Source organism: Ambystoma mexicanum, chromosome 11 (genome assembly GCF_040938575.1).
Source record: "Ambystoma mexicanum isolate Mex_15411 chromosome 11, UKY_AmexF1_1, whole genome shotgun sequence".
NCBI classification, from domain to species: Eukaryota; Metazoa; Chordata; class Amphibia; order Caudata; family Ambystomatidae; genus Ambystoma; species Ambystoma mexicanum.
The window spans coordinates 1,093,769,047-1,093,791,508 of record NC_090934.1 but is presented as its reverse complement, the minus strand read 5'-3'; the positions used below and the strand labels follow the sequence as shown (position 1 = coordinate 1,093,791,508).

At 45.0% G+C, this 22,462-nt stretch overlaps 1 long non-coding RNA gene across 1 annotated transcript in view; it reads left to right on the top strand.

Moving 5' to 3' along the window:
- The window catches only part of LOC138504138 (uncharacterized), a 448,967-nt gene that overhangs the window by 211,843 nt on the left and 214,662 nt on the right, over positions 1–22,462 (top strand). The window lies entirely within an intron of this gene.

Sequence of the window (22,462 nt, the reverse complement as noted above, 5' to 3'; positions counted from 1 at the left end):
TGGGATGGAGGACCTCTGCATGGCATACTTGGATGACATTGCAGTGTTTAGCCCTACGTGGAAAGAACATATTGAACACCTAGGCTATGTATTGCAGGCTCTGGAACAGGCCCATCTGACCATAAAGGCAAGCAAATGTCAAATTGGTCAGAGTTCAGTGGTCGACCTTGGACATGAGGTAGGAGGAGGTGAAATAAGGCCATTGCCTAGCAAAGTACAAGCTGTACAAACCTGGGCTACCCCTACTACTCCAACCCAAGTGAGAGCCTTCTTAGGCCTCACTGGGTATTACAGGAACTTCATAGAGAACTATGGGGAACATAGCTTCTCCCTTGGATGTCATCTCCTCTCACAAATTTCCTAAAAAGGTCAAGTGGAATGAGGAGTGCAATCAAGCCTTTGAAGGTCTGAAGAAAGCCCTTTGTCAAGCTCCAGTCCTAAGAGCTCCTGGCTATCACCAACCCTTCATTGTACAAAGTGATGCTTCAAATGTAGGTATAGGTGCAGTCCTTTGTCAACTGGATGAGAAAGGTAGGGAACACCCCATTTGTTTCATCAGCAGGAAGTTAATGGATCCTGAAACAAGGTGGGCAACAATAGAACGTGAATGTGTTGCTATTGTGTGGGCACTGAAGAGGTTCAGACCATACTTGTATGGATCTACCTTCACCATTCATACTGATCACCAACCATTGAGATGGCTGATGCAAATGAAAGGGGAAAACCCAAAGTTGCCTCCAAGAATTTGCTTTTTCTATTGAGCACAGAGCAGAAAGTCACCACCCAAATGATGGTCTCTCTAGGATGTTTGTAACCGACTAGAGGTATGAGAACCATCCAGGAGTGGATTAAATCCTCCTGTCCCTTAGTCTTGGGTGGGGGGGAGGCGAGTGTTAGGGAGAATTCTCATTCTATGGCTAATTTCCCTTACCTAGTGAGTCCCTCAGCAGCTTTGCTGGATGTCTGGAGTCATTTCTTTCCACTTGGTAAGAGTGTGAGCTTTTCCCCCACTCTTATACCTATTTTGATATGTGTCTTTGACCTGTTTTTTAAGATTGTGAGCTCTGGAGTACACCACTTCAGTAGCCACCTTCTTTGTGTGTTTCACACAGCACCTTCAGTGCAGTGACACAGGGTTGTCGTTCAGACTTCCCACTGACTCCATTTTCTGAGGTGACTACTGTCCCCCAGAAAAGAGTAAAGTTACCATTAACTTTACTTAGTCAAATTTAACCACAGATCCAGTACACACCATCTTACATGAAGTACTGGAAGGGTTAACTATTTTTATCTGTACCTCCTAGAGCATTGTTTCGCTCTTTTAACATTTAGACATGGCTGGTGGCAGTGGTATCTACCCTAAAGTTCTACCGCGGTTATCTTCTATAACTGTGGTAATATTGTAGGCTATTGTGTTAGCCTCAAACTTAAACCCGCTTTACCAAATCCTTTTTCGTTTGGCTCCGGTGCGGTTTATTCGCCATTTCTTTTTGTTAAACTCCTTCTTGTGTTTTACTTTGCGCAGCAAACTAGGTTTGCCTTCTTTGTTCACTGTCTTTTAGCGGGCTTCTAGCTAGAAGCTCTCCTCAAGGCGCCTGGGTCTCTAGGTGGGCTGAATGTAAGGGAGGGGTGTAGTCACCCCCTGCACAGGGTATCCGAGGAAACCCAAGTCGCACTTTGTCATGATTGGCTGAGGTGGTTGTCCGGGCTGGACAACCCCCTGCTGGGTGATTGACAGCCAGGCTGTGTGAATGGGGGTTTTTCGCATAAAAGGCAGGTCTCTTGGGCTGTAAGTCAGAGAGTCGCCACTGGAGCTACAAGGAACCGACGAGAAGTGGAGGAGAGGTCGACTGCTGCAACTACCCCGTACTGGTGAAGCCCTGCTGCAGTCCTGAGCTATCTACCCTTCAACGACTAAGAGGAGATCCAGTCCAGAGTCTTCTTCCCTTGAGCCTGGTGGGGTTAACCAGCTCATCTTCTTCAGCCAGAGGTCGCCTTCATGGTCAAAATCGCTGCACACTGCTGTAGTGGTCCGGATAGCCACCTGAAGAACCTCTCCTGTTTTTAAGGAGCGCACCTTTTATTCATTGTCACTGCTGCCGGCCTCATCCCTGTGTGGTGCGGACCCCCTCATCGTCCTTCTTTGTGCTGAAGCTGCAGGAAAGCGTGGGTCTGCGGGAAACCAACAGGAACAACTGCCGTGGCACCAGCTTCGTTGTTTGAGAAAGGTACTGTGTCCAGTTTGAGGAATTTTGGGTGAAATCTCTATTTCTCTACTTTAAGGCTTGTCCTTACTTTTCCCTCCGTTTTATAACTTTTGCTTCCGAACATTGACAATATCAAAGTACTCTTGGCAACGTTGAATCTTGAACTGTCCGACTGTGTGATCCTCGACAACAGGCACCCGCTGTCACTGGACTTTGGCTCCGGCCCGTTGACTCTTGAATTCTTGTCTATGTGTGTTCCTCGATTCTGTCTGCCTAACCAACATATTGCCTGTGATTTTTGCTCCCAACTCTCTCTGGGTATTTCGGGTGCTAAGTATGTTTTTACCCCGTTAGCATTTCTTGCAGCGGATATGTGTTTATTTAGTAGACCGAACTGTCAAAAAGTGATCGCAATTGTATTCACGGTAGCGCGTTCTGTTTCGTAACACCGGTCCATTCAAACACAGGGTACTTACCTCGAATAATACTGTACAAAGTGACTTGGTTAGTTGTAGTATATTTTAAGTGTGGTTTCTGAATTAATAGAAGTGTTGTGTTGATAACAAATGGTTTAAAAATAAATGTACTTATATTTTTAATCTGAAACCTTGAGTCAGTGTTTGCTTGAGTCACAGTAATTGTGGTCCCTTTGTGTAATCTCTGCTATTGCTCATATACTCCTGAGATAAGCCTGGCTGCTCCACTACTGCTACCACTTTAACATAGTAGTACAGGCTTGTACCAAAGGTAAAACTTGTTTTGCCACATGTAGTTTTAATTGTGTGTAGTGGTCCCTAAGGGCACTGCACAGGATTCTGCCTAACAGGGAGGCAGACATTCCACAACATAAGACGGGTAGCGCACCTAGTGGAAAAGATTAATAAATCTTCGGTCCCTGCAGTGGTGTTATCCCTTGACGCAGAGAAGGCTTTTCATCGAGTGGAATGGCCTTTTCTATTTCACGTGATGGAAAGGATGGGGTTGGGGGGAACTTCCTGCAAATGTTTCTGGCAAACTATGTCTTCCCCTTGGCATGTCTCCTGATCAATGGGTCAATTACCAGTCAGTAGTCTTCAATTGAGGAGGGGGACTAAGCAGGGGTGCGCTCTGTCACCCCTGTTATATGCAATCTACTTAGAACCATTGGTGGAACCAATAAGGGAATCAGACGTAGTGCGTTCGGTGGAATACAGCACAAGATAACAGTCTTTGCTGACAAAATGCTCCTAACTCTGGCCCATCCAAGGGAATTGCTGAGGGCAAGCAGGGAAATCCTAGCTGACTTCAGGGCGGCCTCGGTCCTCAAGATAAACCTAACCAAATCGGAACTACTGAGCCTCACAGTTAAGGGCAGGGAAGTGGAGGGGCTGAAAGCAAAATCACCATTTATATGGAGCCCAGGAGGGGATAAGATACTTGGGAATTAAGATTACTTCAGATTTGGCGGGCTGGTACGCCACCAATTACCCACCCATCCTTGCAGCCATTAAGGAAGATCTCCTAAAGTGGAAGGCGCTTAAGATTTCCTGGATGGGCAGAATAGCACCGGTGTAGATGGTGACCCTCCCTAGACACCTCTACCTATTTCAGGCACTCCCGGTGCCAATCCCAAGTTCTTCTGCGAGCTCAGGAAAGCAACGGGTAACTTCATATGGGAGGGCAAGAGAGCAAGGGTCAGTCTGGCATTACTGACGTCCCCGATGTGCAGTAGGGGGGTGCATAAAACAGAGAGGCATGTTCCAGGGAACGGCTATTAGGCCATTCACAGAGTTCAAACAGTGCTTCGGGTGAGTGAAATAGAAAGGCACAGGTACTTTCAGTTGCAGCATTGGCTCCTAGACCCAATCGTTAAAGCGGCAGCCGGCCGCAACTTTACCACGTTTGAAAAATTCCTTGTGACCCAGGATGGCTCCAAGGGGCTTATTTCTAGTTTGTACAAAATCTTGGACAAGGCTATTCCCCGAGCAGCATAGCCTTACATGAAACTGTGGAAGGGAAACCTGGGGAGGTACCTCTCAAGGAAAAGGTGGGAGAGACTATGGAAAATGATACCCAAGGTAGCTAAAGCAACACAGTTATAGGAATGCTGGTACAAGCTTCTCTTCAGGTGGCACTATACACCAGCCCAACTCCATAAGATATACCTTAGGGCTTCACAGGAATGTTGGAGGAGGTGCGGTGGAGAGGGCACATGGTCACAGATATGGTGGAGATGCTCTAAACTGGAGCGTTTCTGGAGGGAGGTACAGGAGGCCCAGGCCTTTGGGGACAGTGAGGCCCTAGCACTGAAGGAGGTCCTACTGGGGTTGGATGTTGGCACAGAGGCAGGGGAGAGGTGGGGTCCTAGAAAGGCAAGGGCAATGCTAACTCTGGCTGCCATGCTGCTAATTGGTCAGAGGTGGAAGGGTGAGGTCTTTCTCACGCTCCAAGACTGGTACCGGGAGGTTTGGGAATTTTTTGGTGCTGGAATGGACAACATACGCCATGAACAATATTTTACTGCACTTCTCCAGAGACTGGGGGGAGGTCCTAACCTTTCTAAATGAGGATTTCAGAGGGCAATGGTGCCCCCCAGTGTATGAAATTATTCTACTTATGCTGAAATGGTTAAGCAAACTTTTGGCCCCTACCGGATATGCGCCCTTACAGTCCCCGGGGGGTGGGGAGGATAGGGAAGGACGGGCTACGTTTGAGTTCTATATGTTTGTTGAAAACTAATAAAACTACTTTGGAGTGGCTGGAGGAGAATTTTCCGCATGGGGAAATGTCCGAAGATAGTGATAATAATGGTACACACTGCGTATTTTATGGGCATTTAACATATATATATTTATTTTTAACAGAACAGGAAAAAAAGAAGAAAGGCCAACAAACGACACAGAGGAAGACAGGCTGAAAAGGATAGAACTGAAAATGGACACACTGAATGACAATTTTAACAGTTTAAGGCAATTTGTGGAGGAGTTTGTGAGAGGAAAAATGTTATCACTGTCCCACCTGTACCTGACCCTCTTCTCCATTGCCTAGTGAACCACCCCAAACCTTCAAGAAGAAAACAGATGTTTTGATGAAACATCCATCCCTTCTTCCCGTCACAAATCATCCCCTCACAACCAGCCCGTGTTGAATCCTAATTCCCCTATATTTGTGTCAGTATCTGCTTCCCCCTGTATTTCTGTTGATTTTTTTTTAAAAGACTTAAAATGTCCGCGAACAGCGCACCTGTTCGAGCTATCCGTAAGCAATAGAATATGGATGTTCTAACGGCAATACACCTACCCGTACCAATGCCAACCAAGATGGAACTAATCTTAGAACGGACCATCAATGCAAGTTGTGCGTAAATAAACAGCATGGGGCATCCTAAGTACATTATACCTCTGTACCGCTCACAAACAAGATAAAACGTGTTCTTAGAACACACCAGGTGTCCGGGATGTCTGTAACTGAGCAAAATGGGAGTGTCCTAAGGTCACTATACCTGTCCGTATCGTCCGCAGCCAAGATGGACCCATCCGTAGAAAAGGCGCGGTGGCCGGCATGTTCGTACTCAAACAAAATTGAGGTGTCCTAAGGACACTGGACCTGTCCGTACAGTCATCAGATCATATACGCACATGTGCAGTACACCCATAAGGACTGCGAACATCGCGCCTGTCCCTAACTGTCCGTCTCACTTGTGTGGCACTTTTAATTAGTTTCAGGACCTGAGCACTGTCCGTAGAATACCCGCACACATGCGCACGTCCGTTACTCTGCATTTGTTGTCCAGCGGCCACGCCTTCCCCTCGCTGATGTGTTCAGGACGTCATCATGTGACCGCACCCAGGCTGAGCGTGTGGACTAATTTGCGCAGTTTGTCTGCTTCTGCAACATTGCAAAAGAACTTATACATACATGGGAAATTATTTTACAGTATAAAATGACCATTTCACATGTCCCATACTATAGCTCTACCTGTGAACGTGTCGTTTAGAATTTTAGCAGTGCTTTTGAGTGATCAATATGGTCACAAGGCGCACCCCTCACTCCAATAAATGGGCACACCCCCGAGCTCATCTTCATTGTGCTTCTGGCTATAGCAGTTTGAGTTGTGCTGCCTTTACTGCTGTAGCAACCATTTGGCAACTAATCCTTATGGCATTAATGTCTACTGTTGCTTCATTAGCCTCAGTACCACCACCAAACCCTCCACCGCCACCACCTCCCCAAGGGCCTGCAGAGGGATATACGGGTGAGGATGTAGAGATTGAGGAAGAAGAGAATGAGTTGGAGGAACTCCGCACTACAAACACTTGCCAGGAATCGTGGGTGTGGCGGTTGTTTTCCGTTTGTGGGAACGTACCGAAAGCATGTGCTAACCTGGTCAGGTGTAACCATTGCCAGTTGGTGCTGAGTCACGGGAGACCTGGTGCATACAGCTTTGGTACGACAACCATGAAGCGACACCTAACTTCGTTCCACAGTGCGGACATTCGGAAGGTAGTGCCATGCGAAGAATGTAGTAGATTGATTTCCTCCACAGCATCCTCCGTGTCCGATCCTCTCACCACAAGAGACACTCATGTGGGGGAGTGCATCCCTCCAGCTACCTCACAAGCCATTCGCGATGCTGTTGACCCTTACCTTTCAAGGGTCACAATATTGTGTGTGTATTGTGACGCAGTACTCTGCAGGGGGAGAGTCTTCGAAGTGTTTTTGAGGCTGCGGTCACGGAGCACCAGAAGAACTGCTCCCCACCTGAGTAAAGCCCACCCTATATCTTTCTCTCTCCACCTGCCCCTTCTTTTCCCGTGTTTGGTGTCCCTTCCTTACCCTCCTTTGCCCTCATACACTAGTGTGGCGTGTCTTCAAAAGCAGTAAAGTGGAAAATTACAAAAATTACAAAAAAGGCTCTTTTCAGAGCCGCCTTTCTCAGTTTAACAATAGAACTATCAAGTGACTGTTGTAGGCCCCTGCGCATTTTTGGAAAAGTCTGCGGGCAGTCATAGGACACACAAAAATGGAGGGTGCAAGCGTAGCAAAACCAATGGACTTTTCGCTGGGAGTAAGTGGTGGCTCTGAAAAGAGCCTTTTGGTGGTGGTGTGAGTGCTTTAAAAAATGTGGGTTGGTAAAAATGGATTGCCAAATAGGTGACTATGATTCCAAAAAATGTTGCAATGCATTTTGTACATTGCGAAGAAAAATCTGATTGCCAGCATATGTGAGATTGACTCCATTGCTGCGAAACAAAATGTTTTCATTGTGGAATGAGGACGTGCCAACATCTCTTAGAAAGGCACAAACAGCCTTATTCACATTGTGCCTCGCTTTCTCTATTTGTTGACCAAATGCAGAAGAACGCAGCCATATGTGTCTTTGTGTCTTTGTGCAATACGGGAAAAAACTATTTGGCAATTTGGAAACATGTCCATGACCTTTGCAAGTCCTTCCTTCATTGCAAATTGCAAAGAAATTCCAGACACATGGCCTAAACTGTTTCCTCTGCAATGAATGATAAGTATATCAGGAAGACGCTCTGTCTGTAAAGTTGCACAGAGAGGTACCAGGTCCAGCCACCTCATTCCACACACGCCATACCAGTGCACTTCCACATGAGGAAATCCAAGATCTGCACATAGACCACAACTTTCTGCATGCACCTTCAACCAATGTATCCATGAGTCTCCCAAAATCCAGATAATCTGTTTTCGAGCACACAGAGCCATGGCTGTCTGATCTCCAGTCAGGGAAAAGACGTTCTCACTAAATTTCTCTGTACAGAACACACCCACTGAACTTTACTGACCAATCCCTACCTTCGCACATTCTCATTTGCATGCGTCTCCACACCAGAATCCCTGTTGGTAATACGCGCCGCCTGCAAACCACCGCCATTTTCGTGGACACATACAGGATCAGAGCGTGACGACTGTACATTTAAATATTATTCCCCTTTTCCCCTTTAAGGTGGGCTCTGAAAAGAGCCGTTTTTTTTCTTCTTTTGGGCAGATGCCTTATAGACACCTGTTATTTTGTTTTTTTTAAAATATGTTTTGTTCTTACTTTACTCCTACAACCATTACAGAACCTTCTCCAAAGCAAGCCTCACATTCCAAAAGAACATGGCATTTCCCAAAGAAGATAACGCAACACCATCTGCTTCAAAGTAAGCCGCATTACTGGGAACAATTTGGTCACGACACTGATGCCACTGTTTTGCAGTTCATCCAAAAATATGTCACTTGTGAAAACACTTCACAACGGACACATAGTGACCTGCATGGGCAGATTTTACAATTTGAAAGACACAAATGTGGCAAATATTGTTGTCACAAATACAAAAACAAAGGGAAATACTACACCAAATGCTGGTTTGGTTTCCCTAGACCAGTTACAGAAACAGGTGAAGTGAACAACTTCATGTCTTCAGTTCGACATAGTGTTAAAGGTAAATCACCTAAGAACACGTATTACATAAAAAGAACAGAAGAATCAAAATATATCAATGATTACAATGCAATCATTGCCCTCTTATGGAATACAAACATAGATGTGCAGTACATTGTAGATAATTCCACTGCTGTTGTCAAGGATTTCGCCCCTTCTCACCTGGGTCCGGTGCTTGCCGGTGTCTTCGATCGCTGCCTTCTTGCGAACGCTCCTGGTCTTGAACAGTGCTGCTCGAGTCTCGTCTGGTTCCAGGTTGCATTTAGCTCCTGGAACGTGGAGTCCAGGAATCCGGGAGTCTTGGAAAAGCTAGTAATGCTCGGAATCAAGAAGGGGGAAGGGTCAGGAGCAGATAATAGCACTGGGACAAAGGAAACAATACCACGAGCTACGAACACACGTCTGAGGCTACTCTGCAATAGCATTGAGACGCGTGGAGCAGCGGAAGGCGTGGTCTATAAATAGATCACGCCGCGTTCAGCGCATGGAGCGAGCAAGGGCTTCATCTCGGGACAGCCATGTTGGAAGTAGTACGGAATGTAAGCCACGTTGAGACAAGGACCAGGAGGTCCAAAAGGGGCGTGATCTGAAGTTCATGACAGCATGCCTCCTCCGAAGGCCTTTTCCTCCAGGTTTGCCCGGGTGTATTAGGTGAAATCTTCTGAGCAACCAAGGAGCCTTGATATTTGAAACAAGTTCCCAGGACCTTTCGCTAGGAGGATATCCTTTCCACTCCACTAGGTATTGAAGATGGCCCCGCTTATACCTGGAGTCACAAATCCGGGACACCTCATATTCCAGTTGGTTGTCAACCAGTAGAGGGGGAGGTCTACTGGATCTTCGAGAGGATTGACGTAGGGCTTCAATAGGGATGTGTGAAAAACTGGATGAATTCTTTTCCAGTAGTCAGGTAGCTTGATTTGATATGAGACAGGATTGATAATCTCCTTGATGGGAAATAGACCATAGTAGCGGGGAGCCAGCTTGTTTGGTCGCAAGTGTCGGGGGAGTAGTTTTGATGACAACCACACTCGGTCACTGACCGTATAGGAAGGACCTGGTCTTCTCTTGGAATACGCATACCTCTTGGTCTGTAATCTGGCTTTTTCTAAGTGTTCTTTAGCCTCTCGATGAATGTTGATAAGAGTTTCGATCCAGGAGTCAACAGTAGGTACTGGTGTAGGGCAAGGAAGAATTGAGGGTAAAACCGATGGATGGAACCCTTGACTCCAATAAAAAGGGCTGGTCTGTAGCGCTGAATGTTCGGAGTTGTTGTAAGCGAATTCCGAAACGGGTATCAGGAGAGACCAGTCATCCTGGACCTTGGTGGCGAAACATCGGAGATATTGTTCCAGGGTCTGATTTGCACATTCTGTGGCTCTGTTGGTTTGGGGGTGATATCCTGAAGAGAGGGCACGTTGGATTCCTAGTACCCGACAGAGGTGTTTCCAGAATTGTGAAATGTATTGTGGACCCCGGTCAGATATGATCTTGGAAGGAAGCCCATGTAGTCGGAATATGTGTTCCAGAAATATTCCAGCTAGCTCTGAAGAGGAGGGTAGTTTCATCAGTGGCGTAAAATGGGCCATATGGATAAACAAATCTATGGTGACCATAATTGTAGTATATCCTCGGGAAGGTGGTAACTCCACTATGAAGTCTGTAGCGATGATTTCCCATGGTTTAGAGGGTAGAGTGGGCTGCAGAAGAAGACCCGCCGGTCTTTTGTTATCATGTTTATTTTGGGCACAGGTTATACAAGCCCGGATGTATTGCTGTACATCAGACTTCATTTTAGGCCACCAGAACTGTCTCTGTACAAAACGGAGGGTGTTGGTGAAACCTCGGTGCCCGGAATGGAGTGTGTCATGACAAAGGTTTATTCTTTTTTGCTGTAACTTCTGTGTAGGAATGAGTAGTGCATTGTCCTTGAATAAGTAGCCCTCCTTGGCCCTTAATTTCCAGTGATTTCTTCTTGAAATGTCCTTCCATATTTCCGAGGATTGGGTTTGCGATCGGACTTCTTCCAGGAGATCAACTGCTTGGGCTACGAAGATTGTGGGAGAAAAAATTTTAGGAAATGTCTTATCTTCAGTGGTCACGTAGTCAGGACGGTGAGACAAAGCGTCAGCGATCAGGTTCTGTGATCCAGGAACATGAGTAATGCGGGACTGAAACTGGGCAAAAAAGTAGGCCCAACGTGCCCGACGACTGTTCCTGCACTCCAGTGACTATAGAATCTGAAGGTTTCGATGATCAGTACGGACTTGGACAGGATTTCTGGCTCCAAGAAGTAGGTGTCGCCATTCAGTGAAGGCTTGGCGAATGGCTAAGAGTTCTTTTTCTAGGACGGAGTAGTGTGTTTCACTCAGAGTTAAGGTTCTTGAAAGATAAGCAACAGGATGTTCCAAATCGTCCTCCATCTCCTGCTTCAATACTGCTCCTATAGCGTAATTAGAGGCATCCGTTGCCACTGAAAAAGGTCAACTTGTATCAGGTTGAGTCAAAATGGGAGCTTGTGTGAACTTGGCCTTCAAACGCTGGAATGCAGTTTCTTGTAACGTTGACCAGACAAATGGGGTATCCTTCTTTAGCAGAGCCACTATAGGTTGTACAATCTCGGAAAAGGTGGCTATGAACTTTTGGTAGAAATTAGCTAGTCCTAGGAAGGATTGGATTTGTTTCACGGATGTGGGAGTAGGCCATGCGAGAATGGCCTTTACTTTTGAAGGGTCCATGCCAATCCCCTCTGGACTAAGGATAAATCCCAGATAGTGCACAGAGGTAACGTGAAACAAACATTTTTCAGGCTTGGCTAAGAGGTGATGTTCCCGGAGTCTTTGTAGAACTGCCTTAACATGTTGTTCATGCTTCAGAGGGTCCTTGGAAAAAATCAATATGTCATCCAGATAGACAATGAAGAAGAGAAACAACATGTCAGAGAACACCCTATCCATAAAACGTTGGAATACTGCTGGGGCATTGGCTAGTCCAAAGGGCATGACCAGGTACTGGTAGTGTCCAAAGGGTGTTCTAAAGGCGGTCTTCCACTCATCTCCTTCCTGGATACGGATCAAATGGTAGGCACCCCTGAGATCCAATTTGGTGAATATTACTGCACCTCTCACTGCTTCCAGGATATCCGATATCAAGGGTAGTGGGTATCGGTCCTTAAGTGTGCATTGATTTATGCCACGATAATCGAGGCAAGGTCTAAGTTCCTGGGTGTCTTTCTTAGGAACAAAGAACAATGATGCGCCTGCTGGTGACTTTGAAGGTCTTATGGTACAGTTTTCAAGGTTTGTATCCAGATATTCTTTGAGGGCCTTTTTCTCAGGTTCGGAAAGGATAAACAACCTACCGAAAGGGATCACCGCCGAGGTTTCCGTTTCAATTGCGCAGTCTTCGGGTCTGTGTGGAGATAAAGCCTGGACTATGGCAGTGGAAAAGACATCAGCAAATCCTTGGTAGGACTCCGGAGCTGTATTATGTTGGAAACCATGAGTAGAGTTTCTTGCTCCTTAGGTGGTTCCTGAGGGGGTGTTAAAGGAAGTTCCAGGGATAGACAATGAGACATACAATACTCTGAGCCTAGGAATAATGATCCTGCTGTCCAGTTTATATACGGGTTGTGTTTTTGTAACCAGGGCATACCCAATACCATGGGGTAGTGGGCAGACTTAATGATATCAAATCTGATTAGCTCTTGATGGTGGTTCATTGAGAGCTGGATTTCCTTGGTCTGTAGGCTTATGGGCCCTGAACTGAGGGGTCTTCCATCGATGGCTTCCACCGGCTGCATGGTGCTTTGTGCCTCATATGGCATTTGCTGACTGACAACCCATTCCTGATCTATGAAGGTTCCCATAGCTCCACAGTCAATCAAGGCCAGAATGGGGCAGATCTTACTCTTCGAGGGTGAAAGAAATGCCTGGAGAACGCCTAGTCTGTTTTGTGCAGGAGAGTTCAAGGATGGAATCGATGTGGAGCAAACATCTCTCTCCCGAATCTCTGCTCCATTTAAGATCGGGAGCTGGCGTTTCCTGAACGCCGAGGAGGTGCCAGAGGACATTCCCTGACCAAATGTTTGTCTGAAGCACAATACATACATAAACCCGTATGGATCCTTCTCAACCTTTCTTGAGGTGATATGGGTCCACGAAAGGCTCCAATTTGCATGGGTTCAGGTTCTGGGGCTGGGCTTGGGTTTGCGTCCGTTCTGGCTGTGCTCTCAAAGGACGTCTTGGGTGGGTTTCCCTTGGATTTCTTCGTCTCAGCCTTCCTTTCCTGGATGCGAAAGTCTATTTGCAAGGCCAGGTCCCTTAGTGCTTGGAATGAATTAGGTCAAGCACCCTGGCCAATTCATCCTTGATCTCATCGTTCAGGCCTCTTCTGAACAGGGTAAAACTAGCCTCAGAGGACCAGTCTGCTTCCTTAGCCAATTGTTTAAATCTGGTCACATAAGTGAGCACATCTTGGGAGCCCTGTTGAAAGTCCAGCAAGCGTTCTTGGGCAGTATAGACCTGCTCTGGACGGTCAAACCTGCCTTTAAGGGCCTGTATGAACCCATCATAGTCATCTAGGAGGGCATCGCCGGAGTTATCAAGGGGTGTTGCCCAAGTTATGGCGTTGCCGGAAAGGTGGGATACGATGAAACCCACCTTAGCCCTAGGAGTCGAGAAATAATAGGGCTTAAAGGTAAAGTGCACCAGGCATGAATCCAGGAATCCGCAAATTGTTTTTGCTGAACCATCATACTTGTCAACAATACCGCCCAACAGGGCACTCGCCTTCATACTTGCCAACCCTACCGATTTAGGCGGTAGGATACCGCTTTTTAAGCAGTCTTACCGCCTACCGATTTTTTGACACCAAATACCGATTTTTTTTTTTTTTTACATTTTTTTTTTGCCCACGCCGGCTCGGGGGAGTCTTTCAAGGACTTCCCCGAACTGGCGTAGCGGGAGAAGGCGCAGCATGCAGGCTTTTAATGTCAAAGGCACCCACGGCGGTGGGCTAAAAGCGCCCCTCCGCTGCGAGTGCCTTTCACAAAAGGTGCCATTAGCCCCCCACCACGTCAACTCCGGCGAGTCTTTCAAGGGCTCCCCCGAGCTGGCGTGATGGCAGAAGGCATGGCAGACGCCTCATTGTCATTGAATGCACCCGCGGCGGCGGGCTCATTCAATGACAATGGGCTGCTGACGCGCCCTATTCCTATCATTACCTCCTCGCCTGACTATTTTTGAAACTTTAAGATTCCTACAGATTTTTGGTCACAGAATGTTGGCATGTATGTCTGCTTTGTAGCAGAATCCCGGGATAAGACCAATTGTTTGAGCGTGGCGTTTTCCACCTTCAGATTTTGGACCTTCATTGATAATTCTTGCATGCGTCGCATTAAGTCCTGCACGGCGGCTTCATCTCGTTTTTAGGTTCGATCGGGTGGCGTCTCAAACTGTCAAGGAGTTCCCCCCCCTTCTCACCTGGGTCCGGTGCTTGCTGGTGTCTTCGATCGCTGCCTTCTTGCGAACGCTCCTGGTCTTGAACAGTGCTGTTCGAGTCTCGTCTGGTTCCAGGTTGCGTTTAGTTCCGGGAACGCTGAGTCCAGGAATCCGGGAGTCTTGGAAAAGCTAGTAATGCTCGGAATTAGGAAGGGGGAAGGGTCAGGAGCGGGTAATAGCACTGGGACAAAGGAAACAATACTGCGAGCTACGAACACACGTCTGAGGCTACTCTGCATTAGCATTGAGACGCGCGGAGCCACCGGAAGGCGTGGTCTATAAATGGATCACGTCGCGTACAGCACATGGAGCGAGCAAGGGCTTCAGCTCTGGACGGCCATGTTGGAAGTACTATGGAATGTAAGCCCCGTTGAGACAAGGACCAGGAGGTCCAAAAGGGGCGTGATCTGAAGTTCATGACAGCTGTTGCATGATATGTTACAGCCTACTTAACAAAAGCAGAACAAAAGGAGCTTCAAGACCTCTGGGATGACCTATCATCAGACAAAACACTATATCAAAAATTGTACAGCCTAGGCATAAAAATGCTCTCTCATAGAGAATGTGGCACCTATGAAGCGGCAGATCGTTTAACCGGTACTGCTTTGTAAGGAAAATCAGACAACACAGTATGGCTAAGTCTTGGTCCTGCTAAATCTAGAAAAAGAGTGTCATGCCGTTTGCAAGGAGATTCCCTTGGAGTCTGAGAAGCCAATGGCAACTCCGCCGCCATTGATTGTTCCACTTTTTTCCCCATTTCCTGTTGCTACGCTCTAGTCTTTTCCCGGCCTCTTCCTGGTTTCGCTCTTAACCACGCCTCTTTGTTTTGCCCGGCGCGTTGCAACTGAAGCTTTCACGCTCCGTTTCGCAAGCGCTCGCTCTCCAGTTCCTTGCTCGCTGCTTGGCCGGTGTTTTGCCGGTTATAGTCCCTTTCTGCCTTCTTTCTTAGCTTTTCTCTTTCTGGTGCCCTTTCCCTCCTTGGTCCTACGCTATTTCCTTCGTCTATCTGCTCATTGCCTCAACTCCCGTTCCCTCTCTCCTCGTCCTGTTTTTTTTGGTTTTTCCCGGTGCCTTGGTCCTCCTCTTTTGTGCTTACGTTTCCTTACCCTTTCTTTATGGGTCTATTATCCTTCCTCCGTTCTGACCTCTTACTTTCTCTCTCCTTCTTCCTTTTCGGTCTCTGCTTCCATTCTTCCTCTTCCCGGTCTACCGCCGCTCTTCCGGCATTCCACTCTTACCTTTTCCCCTCCCAGCTAAGCATTCACGTGATCCTCTGCGGTCTCTGCGATCCTCTGCAACCCGGAACATCCTCTCCTTCGGATACCTGGAAAAGCAACTTGTCTGGTTAACCTTGCTCCACATCAAGATCGAAATACAAAAGAGAGGTTTTTTTTAGCATACTCTTTTTTCCTCTCCTACGGCTTCTGCGGAAAGGGTGTCCCTTGTTTCCCTGGTTTAATAAGGGGAACAGGGTGGCTTCTAACCGCGGAAGACCATATCTCTTCTCAAAAAAGAAATCCACAAGAAAAAGGGGCGAAGACGCGAGGAGTCTACAGAAGAATCAGGTGAGGAGGAGTGGGTTCCGCATAAAGACAATTCTGGTTCCGACGAATTGAGTGATCAGCCTGACATTCACAATAAAGAGTTCTGAAATCATATGAGGACATAGAAACAATTGCCAGAAATGATCCCAACAGCCAAGACATTTTAAAAAAAATTTTCTGGACACATACTATCCGAACAGGAGTAGCACTTTGGAAAGCATGTGTCTATACCACATAGCTCAAAACTTTGCATACAAAAATAATATAAAACCTGATGAAAGCAAAGGCAGATATAGAGTCACAGATTGTGAAGACAGTTTAGTGAAACCTACCAAACGAAGCTTAATTAATCATGTTAAATTGTCATTAAAAACTCAACAGAAAGAGCTATATTACATGTCTCTGCTACAACTTTTTAAACCATGGAGAACAGAGGAAGAGATACTAGATAACTATGACTGCTATGAAGATGCTTTCAAAGCAAATGAAAGTGCTATCACCAATGTGAACTTTACGCAGTACAAAACAATGTTGCCCAATGAACAGCAACATGAAGAAGAACTTCAGGCCCAGCTAAATAAGGACTCTTCCGACAGTAGTCAACCTTCTGTAACAGGAAGCCAATAACCACTATGACAGCCACTAATAGCAAATGAGGCAGAATTAGCTATGACAGAAGAGGAAAACACCATGTGTCACTATCAAGAAAGTATAGAAGGCTTAACTGTACAACAAGCAAAACTTAACAAAGATCAGCGCACCATTTTTGAAGACGTAACAAAACAAATTGCACATGGTGGCCAACACAAAAATAAATAATGTACCTGCCAAAATTACAAACCAATACTGCTGTACGTCAGTGGTGAAGCTGGGTCAGGAAAAACATTCTTAATCAAAAGCATCAGCAAGTTCCTTCAGTAATTGACAAACAACAAAGGGCTAGCTGTTGTAACTGCCCCCAAAGGTTTAGCTGCCCTAAACATAGACAGTGTCACTTTACACTGATTACTACTTCTTCCAGTAGAACACCAAAACAAATTAGACTATTACAAACTTTCTGCAGAAGCTGCAATGGAACTATGCAGAGTATTAAACTAAATGCAAATGCTACTAATAGATGAAGTGAGCATGGTCTGCAAACTAATGTTGGCTTTGATTCACCTCAGATTGCAAGAAGTACTAAAAACAAACTACGAATAACTCTTTAGAGGGAAACACATTATCTTTTTTTCGGAGATCTTCTACAATTGACACCAGTGAAAGGTGAACCTATTTTCAAAACCTTAGGACACAAACTCTGCCATAAAACTGTTGGCAGCATAGGAAATGCCAACCTTTGGCAACATTTCCAATACAGAGAATTAACAGAAAACATGTGGCAATCTGCAGATCTCACTTATGCCAACATCCTAAAAAGTATTAGAGTTGGTGTAGTATCTCAAGTAGCACAAGCAATACTGAAAAACCGGCACATTCATGCACTTTATGGTGATAATGCATGTGCTACTGATGTCATGGAACAATTAGCGCACACAAATGTCAATTGTATGGCCTTAATGCCAACTCTTGCAAGCTGTTTCAAATTCAATGAAACAATGTTAAATAAAGAAATGCAACCAATAATAGAAATTTGCGCCACAGACAAACTAGACGTACATGGTATGACACTACCCATATGTGAGCAAGCCACAAAAAGACTCAATAGCTTTGAAAATTCAATCTCCAACACAGCCGGGTTGGAAAAAATATTGAAATTATCCTTAAATTGTAGAGTAATGCTTAAATGTAACCTTGACATGGAGCAAGGGCTAGTTAATGGGGTACTGGGTACAGTTGTTGGCTTTCAATCATACCCACGTGACAATAACATTCAGTTTGTCAATATTCGCTTTGACAAACTTTCAGAAGTGAAAAGAATAGGGCGCTCAACTGCTCGATTCCTTCTGTTCAAAGACATGTATGTACGTAGAGAACAATTTTCTCTAACTCTTGCATATGCAGTCACCATTCATAAATCCCAAGGTCTTACCCTAGACAAAGCATTGATAGATATAGGAAACACAGTCTTTAAAGAAGGCATGAGCTACGTAGCACTATCACGCTTACGTACACTTGACAGTCTATTTCTAATCAACTTTGATTCAAGTAAAGTGAATGCTGATATTCCTTGCATTTTTTAATACAATAGACTACTTTCACTCTACACCCCCCATCCGAAACAATAGCCTGTTCCAGAAAAAGTAAAATGTGGTAAAAGAAAACTAATTCAAACAGAAATGCAACAGAAGCTGACAGCAAATCCTTCAAAAAAAATAAAAGAAGGTAAAGGTTCATCAATTACCACAAGCAAAGAAGAACCTAATAGGGAAAGTAAACCAGGTACTTCTTCAAAGAAGGAAGAGAAACACTGAAAAAAGCACTCAGATATAGAACTAGCTGGTCCATTTAAATTTTCAAATGAAACTGGTGTAAGTTGCTATGCAAATGTAGCAATGGATATTCTATTTCAATTGCCAACAATATTTACTTACAAAGTACAGACCAATTGTGTTTGCAAATGTTAGTCCTTCATAGAAACGCAACAAAGAATCCTGACAACACGTACAGTGTTCACGGAATAAGACAAGAATTGGACTACTGTGCTGGAATGGTGCGATTCACTATAAACTCACAAGAAGATCTACAAGAATGTCTAATGTACTTACTACAAGCACTGGAAAACAAAAGCATACCTACAAATGAAATCTTCCAGATTTCATACATGTCGAAACATACATGCACTCTCTGTAGCAATGTGATACAGGAACAAATCCCAAATGAGCGATTTGTGTATGTATACATACCTAATTGTGAATCCATTCCATTTCAGCAACTTGTACAGAATGCAAACCATGGCAGATTATGTACTATGTGCAATTCAGACAATCGCTCCACCTTACTGATACAAACACATAGTAAGTACATAATACTTATGCTGCTGCGTTATAATGCTGATGGTACCAAAAACAACTGCAAGCTCACTGGATTCACACACGGTCAAGTGTCACTTGGAAAGAAAACCTTTACAACAGTAGGTATAATCTACCATGCAGGAGCTACAACCAATGCAGGTCACTACACTGCATACATTAAAAAGAAATGTGGATGGGTGGAATGTAATGATAGCACCATTACTCTAAAGCAGAGATTGCCAGCTAATCTTACAAATGCGTATTTAATCTTCCTAAAACCAAAATTTAATAACTAAAGTGTACTTCAACATTACCAAAAAAGGAAGTGAAAAACTACAAACAGAATATGCCAACAGGTATCTAACTGCCCAAGAGTGTATAACAACAACACAGATAAATGAATACCACAGAACCGTAACAACAAATGCACAGTTAGAATACGCCAACAGGTATCTAACTGTTGTTAAAAATCAGCAACAAGGCAACAAACATAACATTAATCAGAAAGAACAAGGAAATACTCAAAGAAAGCAAATAAATAGTTTGTAGCATAGCAAATAAAGTTTTTTTTTAATCCGACAAGGATTTTTTTTCCCCCAGACCCAAGGATTTGAAAAACAAACACAGAAACTGAGCAAAATGCACAGTACACAGGTTTGTAAACTAAATATGAGGGTAAAAAAAAGCTAAACTGTCTATTATACAATATAATAAATCTTCTTAAAATGCAAACATTAACATGATTTTTTCTTTTATCACAGAAATTAAAAAAGGCTATTTCTGCCAAGTACTACAGTCATGTAAGACATATATGGATTCTGAACAAATTAAACAGTAAGTATAATTACAGTCATTTCATACATATGCAAATCTACACAGCTAATCTATGGCATTAATATGGTGCATTGGCTGTAGGCTGAGCCTAGCATCTTTGATGTATAACCTACCACCTACACCCTTTGGCCAAGTAACCAAGACTATAGGTCCTACCCACAACCATCGCTGCATATCAAAACCATGGTGCTTCTAATTGACTACTTCTAAGTTTACTTTTGGGTGCATGGTCTGCAGCCATGCAGCCAAGACACTAGAACCTGCACACAACCACCGCACCACACCACGCCCATGTTCACTTTTAACCTCACTGCTTATGACTTCAGTCTTGGGTGCATGGCCTTTGGCCATGCACCCAAGTCTCTGGGTCCTGGCCAGAACCACCAAAGTGTATCGCAACCATTGTGGTTTCTAATTTCACTACGTATAAAGTTGATTTTGGGAAAAAACACTATGCCCTCCCCACAACTACCTGAATGATGTTTCATAGTACGAGTGTACCTATACCTGTGATATGCTGCAGTAGTTGTGGCCACAGGCTACAGACTTGGGTGTGAGGCCATATATTTTTCAATGTATGGGTATGCAGTATATAAAATCCATAGTGGCTTACAACTACAGTGCTCATGCACCTAAGACTGTACACACTCCCCACAACCATCTAATCAATAATCAATACTACAGGTGTATCCATGGGTGTGACATGCTGCAGTGGTTGTGGCTAGGGCCTACAGTCTTGGAAGTATGGCCTTCATCCTACGCCCTACGGCCATGCATCCAAGACTCTAGGCCCTGGCCACAACCACCGCAGCATGTCACACCCATGGCGGAGTACTAATGAATAGCATACCCATAGGAAAAAATAATGTAATTACAGCATATACTCATTTTCAATGTTCGCTAACACCACGTGTGTCCATAGAACAGTTTCAAGTTCCCTGTGCACAGGACAGACTGAAATACTACCCATATTAGAGCCTTCGTTTTCTGTACGTACAAACATCCCGAACAAGGCGGGCATAGAAAATACATCATGAACACCTACCGCCAGAACAAATGCAATTTCTCACCCATCTCTTACTGTCTGAACCTCCCCAAGCACTATGACACATCAAAATATTTTTCGAAATAGCATGTTGCCGCTGGTTGGCGCTCTGCTGTCGGCGAATCCAAGGTGTCGGGCGCATCCAAACAATCTGACCCAGAACACGTCTCATTGCAGCCAATCGGCAGAGACGTTGTGAGCGGACATATATATCACTAATTTTTTTAGACCTACTTTTTGGTCATTTTAAAGAAAAGTACTGCACGGAAGGTCACCAAATTTACAAAAGCGCACTTTCAGGACCAAGCCCCTGCCCCTGGCGCAAATTTTGTCAAATTCCGTCCAGCGGTTTGCCCTGTAGCCGTGCGCCAAATTTTTCCCCCATTCAGTCTATGGGAAAAATTACGTTTTGGGACCCCCCATATAACTTTTCCCCCCCTGGAATAAACATGACCAAACTTTGCAAATAAATTCAGAGTGGCCCATATACTTGTTTTGCAAAGTTCGGTGAGGATTCGTCCAGGGGGAGCAAAGTTATAAGCCGGCCAAAAAGTGCTCTTCCTATGGAAACAGCAACTTAACCATAACGACACGCCCACTACTGTGGCCGTGTCATATATATATATATATATATATATATACATATATATATATATATATATATATATTACATGGCCACGGTAGTGGCCATGTAGTTATGGTTAAGTTGCTGTTTCCATAGGAAGACCACTTTTTGGGCGGCTTATAACTTTGCTCTCCCTGGACGGATCCTCGCCAGACTTTGCAAAAAGAGTATATGGGTCACTCTGAATTTTTTTGCAAAGTTTGGTGAGGATTCGTCCAGGGGGGGCAAAGTTATAGGAGGGTCCCAAAACTTTTTTTTTCCCATAGACTGAATGGGAAAAAACTGTGTGCACGGCCACAGGCCAAACCGCTGGACGGATTTACACCAAATTTACGGCCGGAGTGGGGTCTTGGTCCCTAAAGCGTGCTTTTGCAAATTTGGTGTAAATCCATCCAGTAGTTTTTTATAAAATGACCAAAACGTAAGGCAAAAAATTTAGTGATATCTGTGCCTGTTCGCTCCCCAGACAGCACCCCGATTGGCCCATGGCCTTGCGTCATGTCCGCGGACATGCAACGTGTTCGCTGATTGGACGGCGAGGGGCGTGGAGCGCATCAGATTTTCTGTGGTGCCCGCCATCTTGTATTCGCCGTCGACCGCGTACAGCGCGGTGAAACGTGGATAAAAAATTGTATTTAGTGCCGTGTGTTGCTGTGTAAGAGTGTTTGGGGAGGGTGGGGGAGTATGAGATAGGTTCAATGTTTTTGTTTTTTTATGTGCTAGACGTTCTTGTTGCGTTCGATTTGTCCGCGGAGAATACGGCTGTTCTGACATTTTGTAAATAAACTAAATGGTGGGGTGTTTAGAGGACGGAGTATGTGTCATTTTTGTTCGCAAGGAAGGTAAAAATGAGCTATGAACACTTGCGGTGTACTTAATTGTTCGTAAATACACAAACTGGGGGTGTCCTCAGGACGCTGTCCGTATTGTAATCTGTCTAGTTGAATGTGTTCTAAGTACACTCGCGGTGTCCCGAAATGGTTGCAATTACACAAAATGGGGATGTTCTGAGAACGTTGTTTGTATTGTTCGTTGTCAGGGTGAAAGTGTTTTAAGACCACTCCTTTTGTCCGCTAATAGTACAATTTCCTATGGGCGTCAACCGACTTTTTGTCCACTAAAGAAACGATAAATCCGGCTGGTGTGCGCTGACATTATGTGATAATCCTATGACTGGCGCTTTTGACCTGGCTGACTTGCTTTTGCGACACTAAATCATATCTCCCGCCCCTAAGCCTGATATTATCAAAGCATTCATATTCCCCGCCTCTCTCCGTGACGTTACAGGGTGCGTCATCAAACGCGCCCAGTCCTCTCCAGTGCTA